At 41.5% G+C, this 18,576-nt stretch overlaps 1 pseudogene; it reads right to left on the bottom strand.

Moving 5' to 3' along the window:
• The window catches only part of LOC127220331 (bcl-2 homologous antagonist/killer-like), a 71,742-nt pseudogene that overhangs the window by 8,515 nt on the left and 44,651 nt on the right, over positions 1–18,576 (bottom strand).

Below are 18,576 nucleotides of genomic sequence, written 5' to 3'. Positions count from 1 at the left end.
TACAGGGACAACACCCAGGCTCAGGAAACTCGGAGTAGCTCTGCAAGACTGGAAAACAGAGTGATGGATGTAGATTTTCAAGAGAGGCTAAGAGGAAGGGAGAAAGAGCCACCAGGATGAAGGTCACTCACTTAGTTGATATAAAGTTAAATGAGATAACATGTGGGGTGCATAGTTATTATCACCCCTTCCTCCCTTATCCTTGTGCAGTGAGAAAGACATTCTGCATGCAGTCGGGAGCTCTTTATAGTGAAGAATTCTTTTCTTTAAGGTCTTCTGTGTAGTTTTGGAGCCTGTCCTGCAATTCAATCAGGTAGACCTTGAACTCACAGAAATCCATCTGCCTTATCTCCCAAATGCTAGGATTAAAAAAGGCATGTGCCACCACCTGGCATCATTTTCTTTTTTAGAGATAGGGTCTTTCTGTGTAGTCTTGGCTGGCCTGGAATTCACATGTAGACCAAGCTGGCCTTGAACCCATAGAGACCTGCCTGCCTCTGAGCTTGAGGGCTGGGATTAAAGGCATGTGCAACTACCCTCTTGCAAGTGAAGGAATGTTCTTTTTTGTTTGTTTTCTGAGACGATTTCTCTGTGTAGCCCTGGCTGTCCTGGAACTCACTCTGTAGACCTACCTGCCTTTGCCTCTGGAGTACTGGGATTAAAGGTATGCATCACTGCTGCCAGCTAATTGAAGGATTCTTGAGCAAACACAGTAACTTGCTCCTCAAGAGACACAGGATCAGTGTGAGTTGTCTGTATTCCTATGAGTGAAGCCTTGCTCTGGATGTTTTCAGAATGCCTTCTTACTGACAGCTTCCCTTTGTCACCATTTTCGTGTTCTTTATAGGCTTCCTTTCTGTTGTGGATTTGCATAGTGATGTGTGGGTGTGTTGGGCAGGAGTAGGCGTTGATAACAGCTGAGATTACAGTAAATAAAGTGAATCAAAAGCAATTGTTTATAAAGAAAAGTACTTGGCAAAAAATACTCAGTTGTCATATTTGATGAGGCTTGGGCAGACAGTGAGCATGGTAGATATACATCCTAAGCCTACTGCTGACATGCAAGAGTGATAGTAGGTGCTAGAGAAGGAAGGGAAGGAGAAGGCTCTATCCATTAGATCTTCATAATATAGTAACTGAGATGTAAGAATGGGAAGTGAGCCTTGCATATCTGTGGGGTCCCTGGGTCTGTGATGTCTGCATTTGTGAGGGCCCACATCCTCTGATTGGAGCAAGTATAGATCAAAAATGTTTGGAAAAAGCATGCATCTGTGCTAAATACATTCAGACCTATTTTTGTTTATTGTTCTCTAAACAATGCCGTGGAATAATCCCTTTGTACACTGTGAAGATCTGTCACTCGGACTGATTTACTAAAATGCTGGATGTCCAATAGCAGGGCAGGATTTTTGGAACAGAGAGGGTGCTGGGGAGAAAGGCAGAGGTACCAGCAAGATGCAAAGGAAACAGGAGTTGAGCCAGGCTGTGCTAAAATTTTTCACCATGTGATAGATTATAGATAAGAAATATGGGTTAATTCAAGATGTAAGAGCTAGTTAGTAACAAGTCTAAGCTATTGGCCAAGCATTTATAATTGATAATAAGACTCTGTATGGTTTCTTGGGAGCTGGCTGGCAGGACAGAACTGACAGGACAGAAAATCCCACCTACAAAACAATATGGTATAACAATAATTTAAATGGCATTAACACTGTCTTTGGCTATTATAAAGAATCTTGACATGATCGGAGATATATGGACAGAGGTGATGTTAGTATTTAGGTGTCCCTGCTGGCCTGTCCTTGGGGTTCTGATTGAATACACCCTCAGCTGCAGCCACTAAGAGCGCCACCTGTGCATATTCACTATGTTCCCTTTTAAAAGGGTTCTGCTCACCTCCCATCCTCCTCTTTCTTTCTCTCCCTCTGCCTATCTGTTCTTTTCTCCCTCCATCCCTTTCCCTGCCTCTCCCCACCTCCTGTTCCAGAGGCCAGTCTCCCTGCTTCCCTTTCCCTTTTTATGATCCCCTTTCCTAATCAAAAGCCCCTCTGCTTGAACCGTGTTGCATGTCGTCTTTCTCTCGTGCTGCTTTTCTTAAATTATAACAGGTGGGGGTTGCCATGTTGACTGAGTTATGCCAAATTACGAAAAACAAATACCACATGTTTTCTTTCTTTTGTGGAATTCACATTAAAAGAGAAAAAGACAGGGCTGGGGAGATGGTTTGGTTTGTAAAACATCTGTTGTACAAGCAGGAAGGCATAGGATTCAGTCTCCAGCACTCACTGGAAAACTGGGACAAACTGGGTACAGTGGCATGCAGTTGTAATACACATAGTTTGTAAACAACGAAATTTGCTTTTCCAGTTCTGGACATGGAGAAGTTCAAGCATATTTGTGTCTAATGGCCACTTTTCCTTTTTTTCAAGGCATTAATTTGATAATCGGAGCCCTACTCTATTGATCTCATCAAAACTTAGTTTCTGCCCTACTTTGCTCCCTGTCATTGTAATAAAATACTGACCAAACCAGTGTAGGGTGGGAAAGTGTTTTTCTGGTTTAGAATTCTCTCCTGGTCCAGGAGACCAGTATGCCCCATGTTGGCATACCTACCTAAATGCAAGGAGCAGAGCCACAGCTGACTACATGGACACGCACTGACAGCTGAGGATTCTGGGACCGCGGGCTCCCAGGGAGCTGTGTAATTAAGTGGAGGTACAGAAAAGGTAGGAGGGCGCCGCTCCCATCGTGTTGCGGCTATTTTCAGAGAAGACAAGAATTATAGTGGTTTTATGAGTGATTTTTAGAAAACGAAGCGTGTGGGAGACTAGGATGTACTGGAGGAAGGAAAGGCATTTTGGTCAAAGAGGTTTTACACGAGCAAACTTCGTAATTAGAGGAAAATGAAGGTGTTGGTGACATGGACAAGAGTGGAACATCCTCGTGTGAAGAAATGCTTGACTAAGGGAGGGAAGTACGAAGGAGAATCCTTTCTAGAAAAAGAGCAATAGGTGGTGCGGTGCTGTGTCTGTCTTGAAGGGATTTGGATTTTATCCTAAACTCTCTGGGGGAGCTAAGGAAGAGTTTTAAGTGGGAGTGATGGGATCACATTTAGATTTTGGATTGGAGGGAGCGGTTGATCATTTAGGCGATAGGATGCGTGGAAAATATTTGTTGAGCAGCTGAGAGCAAGCAGAGAGAGCCTCTGCCTGGGAAGGCTCCTTGGTAAGTTGTCTGCAAAGGTGTTCTGTGCCCACAGCATCAAAGGCTGCGGTGGCGGCGGCGGCAGCAGCAGCAGCAGCTTCCACTTTCTACTGAAAAATGTATAGGATGGTAGCTGAACATTTTTACCCTTTTAAAAGGGAGCAACATGAGTGTATTGTAAAGAAGAGCCTGGCAATTTCGCGATGGTGGAATTACCACGCAGCTGAGCACCATTAGCTGCCATGGTGATCTTTGTAAACTTGGCGATTTTTACTCTTAATGATGCTTTCATATATTCATATAATGGGCCACCTGTTGGAGAAAGGGAGTGTAGGGGGCACAGATGTTTAAACGTAGCTGGTTGGGATATGTTGAGACTGAAAATTCGCTTTAACTAGGTTTCTATCCAGTTGGCGAGAGTGATCTGCCAAACGTGCAACATTTCTGGTCAGAAAGAGGAAATATCTGGTGGTTATATTCGCTTCCTCTTGCTTAAATGCAAGTAAATTCTACCCACATCACAGTGTGCATTTTCAGAGAATCAATTTGCAGATACTAACTTGAAATCTCTCTTATTGTCTATTAGAAATACAGCATTCAAATATTTGAGTGAGCCATTTATATTTTAGGTAAAATACAACTAATATTTTAATATAAAATATATGCCCCCTGAGGTTTAGGTAATGAAGGTAGTTTTTGCCTAGGCTTACTGGCTGAATGGAGGGTGGACTTGATGCATATTTTAATAAAAATTCTGGGTTTAAATGGTATGGTTATATGAGGCAACTTTGGAATTTATTTCAACCATAAAAACCACTTTTATGCATAAATGAGAAATTAATATGTACCTTATTAAGTAGGGAGAAGTTAAACTGTGCCTATATAATATTTCAAGATATATTGATCTGGTGCAGTATCTTTTGAGATAAAATGATTATCATAGATTTAGTAAAATGTTGAAATAATTTTTTTTAACATTTTAAAACTTTTTTTCCTATTTAACTTTATCTTATGTGTACTGGTGTGAAGGTGTCAGATCCCCTGGAACTGTAGTTATAGATAGTTGTGAGCTGCCATGTGGTTTCTGGGACTTGAACCCAGGTCCTCTTCTGGAAGAGCAGCCAGTGCTCTTAACCACTGAGCCATCTCTCCAGCCCAGCCTTCTGATCTTATTACAGTGGGTTGTTACTCTGATCTAAAAGAGCAGCTCTAGAGGCCTGAAACACGGTGGATTGGAGAAGGAAGCCAGTCAGAAGCACTGATCAGGGCAGCTGCTGTGTATGAGGATGAGAGGCAGGTACTTGCACACTGGGTGGATGGGGGATGGTAGTCAGTATAGTTTTGGATGCCTTGTGCTATAGGATGCTGAGATGATAATGTCTGCTTGGGGCTTCAGATCATTGCCTGGATCCCTATAATAATAGGGATAATAGGGATAATAGAGCTAAGGGGATGAGAAAATACCAAAGGACCAATACAATATGTTAAGAGACTGGCCTGAAAAGCTTGCTGGAGGAATTTCCTGGCAGTGGATTCGGGTAAGGTCTCTGCATCATAGAAGGAGTCATATTACATTGCTGTGATAAAACACTGTGGCCAAAGCAACCTACAGGAGCTTGGGCTTACAGTTTCAGAGAGAAAATATCCCATCATTGCAAGAAATGGAGGCAGGTGGTGGTAGAGACAGCAGGCAGCTCACATCTCCAACTGCAAGCAGAGAAAGAGAATTGGGAATTGTGCCTGACTTTGAAGCCTGGAAGCCTGACCCCACTGACATACTTCCTCCAGCAAGGCCACACCTAAACTTATCCACCAACAACTGGGGACCAAGTATTCAAACATCTGAGTCCATGGTGGGTGTGGCATTCTCATTCAAACAACCGAAGGATTGTCCTAGGCTCAACTCTCACCGAAGCCTCCAGTTTGATATCTAACCCCTCACAAGCCAGTCTTTCATCTTTGAGTACAGGGTGTGCCTGCTAGATTTGCTGTCGCTACAACCTGAAATAGTCTGAGGGGATGTTCAAAGTGCTTTTTTAAAAATTAAAATTATTATTGTATTTTATGTGTATGTCTATTTTGTCTGCGTGTATCGCTATGCACCACATGCATGCAGTGCCCGAGGAGACCAGAAGAAAGTGTCAGATAGCCTGGGACTGGAGTTACAGACTGTTTTAAACTGCCATGTGGGTGCTGGGAATTGAACCATGGTCCTTAGGAAGAGCAGACAGTGCCTTCCACACTGAACATCTCCCTAATCCCAAGCTTTTTTTTTTTTTTTTTTTTTTGGCATTGTTCTAGGTCATGGAATACTTGTGGCTATAACAGAACCAGGTGAGTAACTTTGCTGTGAGGAACTTGACAAAGATGTGTGGTCACTGCTGAGTTGACCTCTATGGAGAACTCATGAAATTCTGAGGCTGCCATGGCAGAACCATGGCATCCTGTGATGCTGAGAAAGTCTTAGTGTGGGAAGGGCATCTGCATTTGCCTTCTGCTTTGAGGCAAAGGCTGGAGTGTTATACTTAGTTGATTATTTTTAATGGAAATAAAAGTCTGTTCATAGTGGAGCTGGACATTTATAGGTAAAAGAAGAGTAAGTATGAGAAGTCTGGGAGGAGGCAGGGGGTGGGTAGCAGATAGAAGAAGGGCAGGAATTTGAAGCAAATGAAAAGAATTAAGAGGATGGGAAAGAGACAGAGAAAGAGCTTGAGCAAAGGTTCATCATATCTCCAGTAACAACGAGAATTTACCTTAGGAAAGGGCAGGGAGGTGTCAGCTGATACCTAACATTGTCTGTCCGTGAAAGGAGTAACCTTTCTAGAGAGCAAGGAATTTGACACAGGGACACGTAGGCAGGGTGTTGCTCTTTGCAGGCCCAGATAGAATGTCACTTTTATTAAAATAAGAAAGGTCGAAAGAGACAGGTGTTGAAAGTGGGCAGAGTTCTAGTCGAGCCAGTTATGGGTTCCAAGGAAGAGGTGCTTTCTTCCCTACTGGCTACTAAAGCCATTTCTAACTGCTTCCTGTGAGACCTGGCTGGGTACCACTCAGTGAGTTTTGATGCTCTGTGCCAGCCTTCTCATGATGGATAGCCAGCTATGTTCCTCTTAAGTTTAATGGAAACATACAGCATTAAATCTCTTTTGGCTCTGTGTGAAGGAGCTTGGGTAAGTTATAAATATTCAGGTTGGATGATGAATTCAACATGGCCAGGAATCCATCCATACAGTATGGTTGGCTCTGTAAAATGCTGTGCACTGTTCTGATCATAATTTCTCCTTTGTTTACTATTAAACCTCACTACTCAGTGTCGAGTTTGCTTTCTAACACTGTGATGAGCACCATGACCAAGAGCAATGTCGGGAGAAAGGGGCAAATGTCTGCTTATACTTCACTGTCCATCATGAAGGGAAGTCAGGGCAGGAGGCAGGAACTGAAGCACAGGCCATGGAGGAATGCTGCAAATTGGCTTACCTCCAGTCTCATGTTCATCTACCTTTCTTTTACCTCTCAGGACCACATGCCTATGGATGATATCATCCAAAGTAGTGGGTTCTGGGTGCCCTCCAATCAATCATTAATCAAGAAAGTACCCCACAGACTTGGCTTCAGCTTAAACCGAGGAAGAAATTTTCTAAGCTGAGGTTCCCTCTTCCTATATGACCCTGGTAAGTATTGAGTTGACAAAAATTAACTAGCACATTTGGAGTTCCTTTTCCAAGAAAAGGAGTCCCTTGCTATATTACAGTTCTCTGGTTATTTGTAGAAACAAGCAAGATATAGTAAGGGTTTTTATTATTGACTCTGTGTTGAACTGTTTCCTGCTATAGTTTGTCTTAAATATCCCCCAAAGACACATGTGCTAAAACCTCAGTCCCTAGGTGGTGGTGATATTGATAGGTATGAGAACTTTCAATAGTGGGGCTTTATAGAAGGATCTGAGGTCATAAAGGGAGTGCCACTGGAGGGGGGTAGCCTTTCACATCTTCCATATGAGTGTGTGTGTTCAGGTGTGTGTTTATATGTGTGCATGGAATGCATGCACATGCATGTGGCAGGCAGAGTTCAGTGTTGGATATTGGAAGTTTTCTTCTCCAACTTGAGACAGTGTTTTTACATACTCATGTGTGTGCTTGCATGGGTGTCAGGGTGAGTGTTTGGGGGTCACAGGACAGCAGTTGATTTTCTCCTTCCACCACCTTTCTTTTTTTTAACCCATCTTTTACTCACTTAATCATCTTGTTGGTCCTCCACTTTATTAGTTAATTCAGTTATTTATTTACTTGTTTGGCTTTTGGAAACAGGGCTTCTCTGTATAACAGTCCTGTCTGTCCTGGAATTTGCTTTGTAGACCAGGCTGTCCTTGAATCCACAGAGATCTACCTGCCTCTGCCTCCTGAGTACTGGGAGTAAAAGGATGCGCCACCACTGCCCCAATGCCCACTTTATTTTTTGAGTCAGAGTTTGTCACTGAATCTGGAGCTCACCATTTGTGCAGATTGCCTGGGCACTGAGCCCCAGAGATACACCTATCTTTGCTTCTCAGATGCTGGGGTTAGAGGTATGCACTGGTATACCTAGTTTTTTTTTATGTGGGTATGGGGATCCTAACTCAAAAATTCTAGCATTTACTAAGCCATCTCTCCATCCCACAGAACCACTTCTTCCTTTGATTTTTATGCCTGAACCACATGCAGGCCTAACTGGTTATGGACTAAGACCTCAAAACTGTGAGCCAAAATGATGCTTTTCTCTTTAGAAATTGGTTTGTGTTACACTTTGGATCTGGAAGGTCACCACAGGCTGGTGATTCCCATTGTTGCAGTGTTCAGAAATGGAAGGTGATTGGATCATGACAGCTTTATCGGGGGATTGATCCACTGATGAATTTGTACTATGATGGCACCATTGGAAGTGGCAGCAACTCCAGGAAGTTCAGCCTAAAGGGAGAAGTACCTCACCAGAGTCATAGCCTGGAAGGTCATATCCTTGGTTACTAACTTGTTCCTTTTGTTGCTTTCTGGCTGCTATGAGGTGATCAGCCTCTTTTGCTACTCTCTCCTTCCACTGTGCGATTCCGCCCCAACTCAAGCTAAAGTAATGGAACCAGCCAATCTTGGATCAAAATCTCTGAAACGTTGAGCCCAAATAAATCTTTCTACCTTATCACTTTTTGTATCAGGTATTTTATTACAGGGAAGGGAAGCTAATCCAATTATCTTTAGTATCTGTCATAACGACAGTCTAACTAAAGTGTCCCTATATCTATTTTCCAATGTGATCCTATTTGGAAACAGAATCATTGCCAATTAGATATAGTCATACTGTGGCAGGTGGCCCCTAACATTACATTATTGGTACTCATACATAAAGATAATGTTTGGGACACATATGTGTACTAGAAGAATGCCATGTGACTATAAAGAGGCCACTTACAAGCCCAGGGTGATGCCCAGAGGACACCTTCCCCCAGGCCCTGGTCTGAGGGGCCAGACAATTTACGTTCTTAGACTTTTATCCTTCAGGCCTATGAGGTAGCTTTTCTGTGGTTGAAGTTGTCCAGTATGTGGTACTTTGTCACAGCAGTCCCAGCAAATGAAAAGTGACTGTGCAAAGTAGAGATAACAGACATATGGACATTGCAAATGTAATTAAAAGTTCAGAGTTTACAAAAGCCTCTTTCATCTTTGTCAGGGGTGGTTGGCTTTGGAATGTCCCTAGACTCTTGCTTTTGAATTACCTCTCCATCCTGAACAACCTAGCACTTCTCATTTAGAATCATTCAGGGTCATTGTATTATGTATGATATATAACAGAATTGTTATTTGTTCAAATTATTTATTTCCTTATCTTGGCTTGCTGGTTTTGAATCTGGCCCCTATGACTTGAGTTGGACAATGGAGCATAGGTGGTTATGACAGACATGCAGCATGCAGAAGCTTTGAATGTCACGGTTATAAGTGCATTCACCTTGTTCTCTCCTACTGACACAAGCCGATAGCATATGTCATATTTGAGTACCTCTGTCAGCTTGGGTCCCCACATAAGAGACACGTGAAGCCCAGTCTAGCCCAGGAGAATTGAAGAAACATGGGTTTAAAATAGTAGAGGTTCACTTATTATATATAATATATAAGTTACATATATATTATATAATAGTTTATGGTGGAGTGTCAGATTATGTGGCAGGGCATCTTCATGCATTGTTTCACATGGGTGGGGCCACCACACCTCTGTCCATACTGAGGAAATGGAATTAGAGAGCTTAAATAAAGTTTGATTTTTCCCTGGGCTACAAGTGGTAGAGCTGGGAAATGAACCTAGATTGTGTTGAACAGTTTTGAAATCAGTGTTCCTCCCTTGTCATGATGGCCGTCACCAGCCATTTCTGCTCTTCTGTTTATAGTTGAGTATACCACTGTGCTCAGTTACTGCCCCTCTAGTTTTTGTCACAAATGTGTCTTCTGATGCCATGTTAGTATCCAGAGCTGGAGTGGGGTTCCTCTGGGAGCTGGATGCAGCCTCCTTAGTTAGGGTGTCCTTCCACTGTTTTTTCAGACCTTCACATTCTCCTCCATTGTCTACCTCTCATCTTTAGTCTTAGCCCATGAGCTGGTGATTACCTAAGACTGATCCTGACACTGTAGCAGGTATGAAAATCACCCAGAGGACAGTTCTGTTAAACACAGTGCTGGGCGTTACTATCCTCACCAGATCTGGGATGGTGCCATGGACCAACTTTTGAGTGAGTTCTCTGGCATTGCTGATGATGCTCTTCCAGGGCCAGCATTTGGAGGTTCTGCTTCAGGAACAATGGTGTCTATCAAAAGACAATGTCTGCTCAAATTTGTCTCAGCTACTGTTTGGCACTTCATCTCTGCACACTGACATCTCTCTTCCTTCTTGTAAGAGAAGAAGCTTAGCTGCTATTGCTTGTGGCCTGAGTCTCAACTGTGTTTACCCTGCAGATATGATCAGATCATTTTTCACTCTCTCTATTTTCAATCAGTTTCTTCTTTATTGGATTTTCCTTCTGAGGGTACACATACCTCTAAGGCGTTTTTTATTTTGTATATGGAACAACAAATAAACAAACAAACAGATAACTGTCCTTTGGCAGCACACCTTCTGGAGATTTCTTGAATATTTAAGACCAGTTTTTGAAAACATTCTTATACCTTTTTTTTTTTTTTTTTTTTTTTTTTTTTTTTTTAACTAGTCATGGTGGGAGCCTTAGCAGATGTTAACTCTAAGATTCCTGTTTCCTAGTGTCTCAGTCAAGCACTAATCTGGATACTACTGTGAAGCAATTTGCAGGTGAAAATTGAGGTGACTAATCATTGGAATTTAACACGGAAAGATTGGGATGGATTATCTGACTAGTTCATCATGATCACCTGACCCCTTGAAAAACCAAAAAAGGCAATAACAGAAATGAATCATAATGATTTTGACCTCGGCTCAGGATATAGCTTAGTGGTAGAATATTTTTGCTTTTCATGTGTGAAACTATGGGTTTGATCACCAGCCTGGAAAACAAACAAACAAACAAACAAACAAACAGACAGACAGACAAACAAACAGCAAATGAACCATTCCAGGCCTTGAAGAAGCAGCTTCTATATGCTCAAAACAGTCCCTGGATGGGATGGCAGTCAGCAAGGAGATCGGGATCTGTGCCCAACAGCCACATGGAACAGAATTCAGTGAACAGCTGGGCAGACAGGCTGCTTCCACAGAGTGTCTAGACAAGAGCCCAAAGAGCAGCCACTTGGTTTCTGAGCTACAGAACTGTGGGGCATCCAGCATGTGCCGTTCTAAGCCTGGAAGTTTGGAGTGATTTGTTGTGTGAACAGCAGCAAGCCCCTAGTCTGCTTCCTTCTGCTCTAGCTGCTCTTGCTTACCATTTTGAGTTTTCCCTTCCATTGCTACTGAAAATTACTAGGATTGGAGATGTAGCTTGTCTTAGTAAATGTTCTATTGCTATGAAGAAACACTATGACCACAGCAATTCTTATAAAGGAAAACATTTAATTGGGGCTTGTTTGCTATTTCAGAGGTTTTATCCATTATCCTTATGGCAGGAAGTATGGTGGCATGCAGGCAGACATGGTGCTGGAGAGAAGTTGAGAGCCCTACATCTGGATTTGTAGGCAGCAGGAAGAAAGAGACACCTGGCTTGGGCTTCTGAAACCCCAAAGGCCCTCTACACTTACTTACTCTAACAAGGCCAGCAACACACTTACCTACTCTAACAAGGTCACACCTCCTAATCCTTTCAAATAGTGCCACTCCCCAAGCATTCAAATATATGAGCCTCTGGGGACCATTCTTTTTCAAACCACCACACATCTGTTATTATTGTTATTAATGTGATGCTGGCCCCTCACAGAATAGGAAATGCTGTAGCATCAAATGCTGTAGCATCGAGCTATATCCCAGAAGTCAGCTTTCATTACAGATTGAAGTCAAATCAAATGGCTACCATTCCTGCCTATCCAGTCTCTGGTCCCTTTGATGTGACTTCCTACAACTTTGGTCTCCTCTGAGTCCCATGATGCCATGCTCTCCTGTTCTATCACTTTTCTTGTCCCTTCAGACTTCCTTTCCTTCTGTCACTGAAATTTCTGCCATCCCCAGTCTTACATCTTCTCTTTCACATATCATTCCCTTCTTCACTGAACTAAAACTATTTTTATTAATTCTTTAAGAATCTCTTAAAAGGTATTTTGATCATAATCATTTTTAATTGATTGATTTTATATACATTTTAAATTATTTATTTTTTTGCCTTTTAAAATAAATCTATAAAGGGTAGGCTTTGACTTGGAAGGGTAATAAGTTGTGCAGAAGCAACTAGAAAACATACTGGAGAAACTAAAGACAGATGAGGATTATCATAGCAGGCTGAATTATGCAGACTTACCTTGAGGCCAACTCTCCATCTATGACAATATTTGTTCTTCCCCCTGGTAGGGGAGATGGGTACCATAGGGAGGAAATTTGTGTCTTGCCTTTCATATGGAAAAAGAAGGGCAAGAAATTCTTTTGTATTGGTGTTCTTCAACTGTCCTTGCTAAAAAATCCTTTTGTCAAGGTGATACACATCAGATGGCCCCTACACATCCCTTCTGAGACTAGATCTGTTGTTCCTACCACTGTTATGTTTTAACACATGTTTTCTAGTTTAACCCACAGATTTTTTTTTTGTTCTTTCAGAAACCCCTTCTATATTCTGGGCTAGCCTTGAACTTGTGATCCTGCATTCTCAGTGCCCCAAGTGAGTAGCTGCTGACATAGGTATTACTACCTAACCACAGTGAAGACCTTCTTTCCCTACCTTCACCACCGAATTATCTTTTGTTATTGCTTTTGTGAATGGTACCATCATCCACCCTGCATTTTAAAGATTATAAATGAACAAGATTAAGCCTTAAATAAGAACAAATTCAGATAGATGTTCTGCTCTCACATGAATGAAATTCTGAGATAGACAAACAAAACTGGGTGAGTGGCCTCCTAGTTACCACCCACACAAGGTACTTCTTTCCTGCAACAGACTTGTCATGCATAGAATCTGTCCTCAGTTCACCTTGTGGTTTAAGAGAGCTGCCTGGCATTCTGCCACTGTCCTGAATTCCAGGCAGCAAGACTGAGGACAGGAGGCAGGTCAGCTGGTGCTGCCTGGGACATGAACATTACTGGAAGATGTTTTTATTCTATTCCCAAGGAAGAAGGTGGGAGGGAGGGTGGACAATGCATTATTGATGATCTGCAACTGCTACAACCACCAAGTCTCCTACTCCTGACCCCTAAGTCAGACACTTGTGGTCACCTTTAGACCTATTTTCTTGTTCTTCATATCTTTCTCCCCTTTATTCAAAACTTCCTTCATTGAACTGTAACATATGAAATGATATTTAAACATTCACTGAGATTTTACAATGTGTCGCTGTATGAGATACTTCACATGCATTTTCTCATTTTTAAACTCACTACAACTCCTGGTTGGCATGGCCTTGTTCTTCTGATTGTCATGGTCCTGGATGTTAAACCCAGTTCCTTGTGTGTACTTGTCAAGCACTGTACCACTGGGCTATACCCCATCCGTAAGGTACTGCTATTAAAGCCATATGTCAAATTAAAAAATCAAATTGTACGAATTTGAGAACCTATCTCAGAGTTTTGAGATCCTCTAGGGGGCAGAGTACTGTGGTTTGAATAGGGACAGTCCCTCATGAACTCAGCTCTGGACAACTTGCTTGCCAGCTGATAGGCTTTTGTGAAATATTGGTTCATGAAGGTTCTGACCTAATCCATGGATTCATAATGTAATGAAACTAAGGAATGTAATGAAATGTTGGTGGTAGGTCCTAGTCAGAGGAAGTGGGTTATAGGGGGAGTATCCTTGAACACTGCATCTTATTCTTGCTCTCTCCTGTTTCTTTTCTGCTTCTTGTCTGCTGTGACACAGGCTGTTCTACCATGCTTTTCCTGCCATGGTGGATTGAAGTCCTGGAAACTGTGAGCCAAATAAGCCTTTCTTCCCTCACATGGTTTACATTAGGAGTTTTGATCACAGTGACACAACATGTGACCACTATAGATAGACAGCTTGCTGGAATTATTACTCTTTCTATCTTGTACTTGTACATCATGTCACTTTCATATAGAAAGACACTGTGGAATGGACAGCAGTGGGTTAGAGAATTCCATTCTGAAACCCCTTCCTTGAGGCCAACTCTTCAGTGAGGGATCACTAAGTGATCTTTGTCAGTTGCAAATCTAATCTTGCTTTCCCTTTGATTCATAACTTCAATGGTATTCTGTATCTTCCAAAATACATCTGAAGCCTCTAACTGTTCTTTAGCCCCAGCCCTTGTGCCCTTGATGGTTTCCTAGAAACAAGAGCTGCTGAAATCATGCTTTCATGCTGAATTTCCCAGCATGCAATGCACTGTCTCTAGGTTGCAGGGCTCAACATTCCCTCTGCCTGGAATGCTTTCTCTGTTCCCCCACCCACTTCATCTGGACTCAATTCTTTCATTATTTCTTCCAAGAAATACTCCCCAATGTCTTCAGTCAGTTTAGACTAATTTCTCTCCCTCTGTGCTTCACTGGCAACCTGTATAGACTTCTAAACTAAATGGCAGCAAACACACTGTTTCATTATCTTCGTTTCTGTGCCCGTTTTCCTCAGTAGCCTCAAGCTCCTGGAGGGAATGGATCAAGTCTTAATTGTCTTTGCACGTGTTTAACACTGAATAGAATGCTTGGCTTAGTGATGTGTATCCAGAATGCAAGTGAATCCTGGTAAGTATCCATTTTGTTATGATTAGATCACATTTGCAAGAACATTTCTAAAATTTTAAGAAACATAGGAAAGGAACACAAAGTCTGGCCTTTATTGTAAGATCAATACCCACATATGCTGCTGGTGTACTTGAGGGGGAAAAGGGATGGTTAATTTTACAAGTGCTGTAAGGATAAAGTAGGATAAAATGGAGCAGGTGGCTTTAGCACTTTCAACATATAAGAAAAGCTCACACCCCATTCTCCGTCTCTACTTGCTCTTCTTCTTCATTTTTCATTTTTCTTTTCTTCCTCCTTTCCCATCTAAGACATAGTGATGGAATAGAGAATTACAAACACAACGATGGGAGTTGGAACCCTCATCCTGTTGATAGTTTTTCAAATTGTACAAGTTGTTTTCATTTGATCCTTGAGTGACATTTCTTTCTTTCAACCTCAGCTCTTCACATAGTGCTGGGCACAGAGTTTATTCATTCAAGAAGTATCCATGGGTTCCTGCGGTTTCTTTTCTTTTTAAAGGTCCCACAGAAAGAAAGATCTCTGTGATGGACAGGACGGACGAGTTCCGGGGTGAGAATGCAGCTGCTGACCTGGACAGTCTGGACTAGCTTGGCCTGCTCTTGATTGGTTGGACACAGAAGGGAATGAAAACCAATCAAGAAAGATGACCTTTATTGGAAGGAAACAATTTGCAAGCAGCTGCCAGGACCCCAAGACCCCAGGAAGAGGAGCAGATTCACAAGGCTTTTATGTTAGATTCACATCAAACTCCTTAATGTCAATAAGAAAGAAATCGAGCCGGTCTTTGTTGTGAGGCTAATGAGGCTTTTGCTGCTTGCACTAAATTTCTCTCTTTGATTTCCCTCTTTGCCTTTTCTGTTTCCTTTTACTTAGTGTCCCTCTTGGCAGTAGCTCTTTTCACTAATTTCAAACAGGGGAAAGAGGAGTGGGGAGAGGAGAGAAAGGGAGAGAGTTTAAAAATCAAGAAAAACTTTCAGATGAGTTGTTAGCCTTTCTCTATAGTGGTATACTTTGATCCTTCCAAATTCAAGTCCAAGGAAATGCTGTTACAGATTGATTGGCCTTGAGTGATGGGAGAATGGGATAGTCTTATTCTGTGGATCAACATTTATGTCAAGGGAGGGCTGATGCCTTCCTTCTTGATGTACCTTTCTACTCAATGTGAAGTATATTTGAATAAAAGATTGGTACAACCTCTAATTTGTGTTCTCTCTCTCTCTCTCTCTCTCTCTCTCTCTCTCTCTCTCACACACACACACACACACACTTCTTCCCTCCCTCTGGTTTTTTTGCAACTAAGTGGGGGGGGGGTGATGGTGTTGAACCTAGGTCTTTATACATACTAAGCAAGCTCTCTACCATTGAGCCACACATGCAGGTCACATAATTTACTTTTATGTCAAAAATCACATTGTAGATAATGTGAAACCCATTAAGGAAAATAAAAGCAAGAATAAAACAAGAAATTCAGTGCATATAGGAGAAATAGGAGAAAACCCCAAGGCGAAGCTGGCTTATGTTAGCACATTAGGAATCTGTTTCTGTCTATCTCCATGCCAGTTGGGCCCTCAGGCTACATGTGGAATCTTCCACAACTGCAGTGTAACAACTTTCTATATCTAATTTCAATAGAAATAAACTTAAAACAGTGCATGGATCTCCTACATAAATCTTGGACTCAATTAGAATTGGAATAATGGATTTTTCCTGAACTAGTCATGGCCCTAGCACTCCCTCATCTAGAAGTCACTGTGAACATATAAGCTAGTTCTAGCCAGTTGACCAACTTCATTAGTAATCAATCAATCACCCAATCACCTAATCACCCAATCAATCAATCAATCAATCAATCAATTTCTTTTTCCCCTCCCTCCCTTTCCTTTCTTACTTCTCCTTACCCTCTTTGTTCCTTGCCTCACCCCTGTTTTCCCTGTTCCATTTATGGAAGAGTTTGTCTAGTTTTGTATGCTGGGTGGCTTCCTTTGTTTCCTGATTTGCATCCTGAAAGCTTATTGAAGATTTCAAGATGCTTTTTCTTCGTCTTTTGAAATGCTCATGTGACTGTTTCTTATCACATTAATTGATTTTCTTATGTTGAGCCAACCATCCAGGATAAATCTTATGTCATGGTGTAACTAAGGCTTTTGTGTGTTGTTAAATTTGATTTTTACAGTGTTTTGTGGAAGCTTCTCATACACAGAGCATGTTGGCCTGTAGTATTTTGAATGAAAATGGCCTCCATAGGCTCACAGGGAGTGGCTTTATTTGAAAGAATTGAGATACGTGGCCTTGTTGGAATAGGTTTGGCGCTATTGGAGGAATTGTGTCACTGGGGGTGGGCATTGATGTTTCAGAAGCACAAGCCAGGCCCAGGCTCATTCTTTCTTCCTGCTGCCTGCTGATCCAGATATAGAACTCTTGGCTCCTTCTCCAGCACCATGCCTGCTTGTATGCTTCCATGTCCTGCCATGATGATAATGGATTAATCTTTGAACCTATAAGACCCAATCAAATGCTTTCCTTGATAATAGTTGCTATGGTCATGGTGTTTCTTTTCAACAACAGAAACCCTCAGACATAGCCGGTAACTTTTTCTTGTTATTGTGTCTGACTTCAGGATTTAGTTAATGCTGATTTTAATTTTTTATTGGTTGACATAATTTTCCTTTAAATGTTTGGTATAATTTAACAATGATATTATATGTATTATGCTTTTTCATTGTAGGCTTGTGATTCAACTTCTATGTGAGTTCTAGATATGTTTAGACTTCCTATTTCTTCATGGGTTAGCCTTGGCATCTAGGAATTTACCTTTCTCTTCTAGTTCATGAAGTTTCTTGGCATTGCCAATTCATTTTTACTTTAGATTATAATGTCTCACACTACTTTTTGGTTCCTCCCAAAAGCTGACAGAATAATTTTCTTCTTTAAAATATTTATTTTTGGCATACTAATTGGAAGAAAAAATCTGGATCATTTCAAGCATCATAATCAGAGTGTATTTTGAGTAAAGACCTGGCTAAAAACTAAAACCTTGTCAGTCAAAGACAGGTGGCAAGATATTTTGTGATTTTCGAATCGAGAGGACAAACTGGGGATTTATTTTCAATAAAGACTATCATGGACAGAGCTTGGAGATGGAGTAAAAATTGTGAGAAGATCTGCAATATCTAAAATCTGCAATGGAGTATTTTCAAGAATCTGCAAGTTTACAAGTGAACACTAGAAAAGCCAACAAAGGGAATGGGGAAAGATAGGAAAATACAGTTTTTAGGGAGTGAAATTTTGAAAAGCCAGCAAGTGTATCAGAGACACATGACTTAGAAATAACTGCTGTGGCTCTGGAGAGATGGCTCAGTGGTTAAGAGAAATGACTGCTCTTTCAGAAGACTTAGGTTCAATCCCCAGCACCCACATTGTGGATCATAACTGTCTGTAACTCTAATCTGTGAGGATCTGATACCCTCTTCTAGAATCTTTGGGTAACAGGCACACATATGGTACTCAAACATTCATTCAGGCAACACACCCATACACATAAAATAAATACATTAATTAAAATGACTATTATGCACCCATTGTTAGAAGAGGAAAAATTAGAGGCTGGGAGTTCAGATTTTGATGGTTATTTAGGAGTCAAAAACCAGCTGTTATAGACAGGAGTTCTTACTTAGCAGAGCACTCAAGAAGTAGTTGGTTAAATCATATGGTTACCCTGGGACCTAGCAAGCCTATTTGGGGGGGGGGTTACATATACCAAAAATTTCAAGTTCATAAAAGGGCATGAATGAGGATGTTTGGGTTGTATCATTTGGGGAGAGGGTATATTGAAGTCAAATCAATAAAAGAGAAACCAAATACAAATTTGAACAATATAGTTGGATATAAAGATTGTCAGTTATAACAGGGCATGTGCTCTTGGTGACCAGAAATCCACGACACAGACAAATATGGGCATGGCAGGTATAGGGGATTGTCACACCACATATTCTGAGATAGAGAAGCCATAGGCAAGACCTCCCTCCCATTCCCAGG

This window comes from Phodopus roborovskii, unplaced genomic scaffold (assembly GCF_943737965.1).
Source record: "Phodopus roborovskii unplaced genomic scaffold, PHOROB, whole genome shotgun sequence".
NCBI lineage: Eukaryota > Metazoa > Chordata > Mammalia > Rodentia > Cricetidae > Phodopus > Phodopus roborovskii.
The sequence above is the reverse complement of the archived record's forward strand: the minus strand, read 5'-3'. Positions and strand labels throughout refer to the sequence as shown.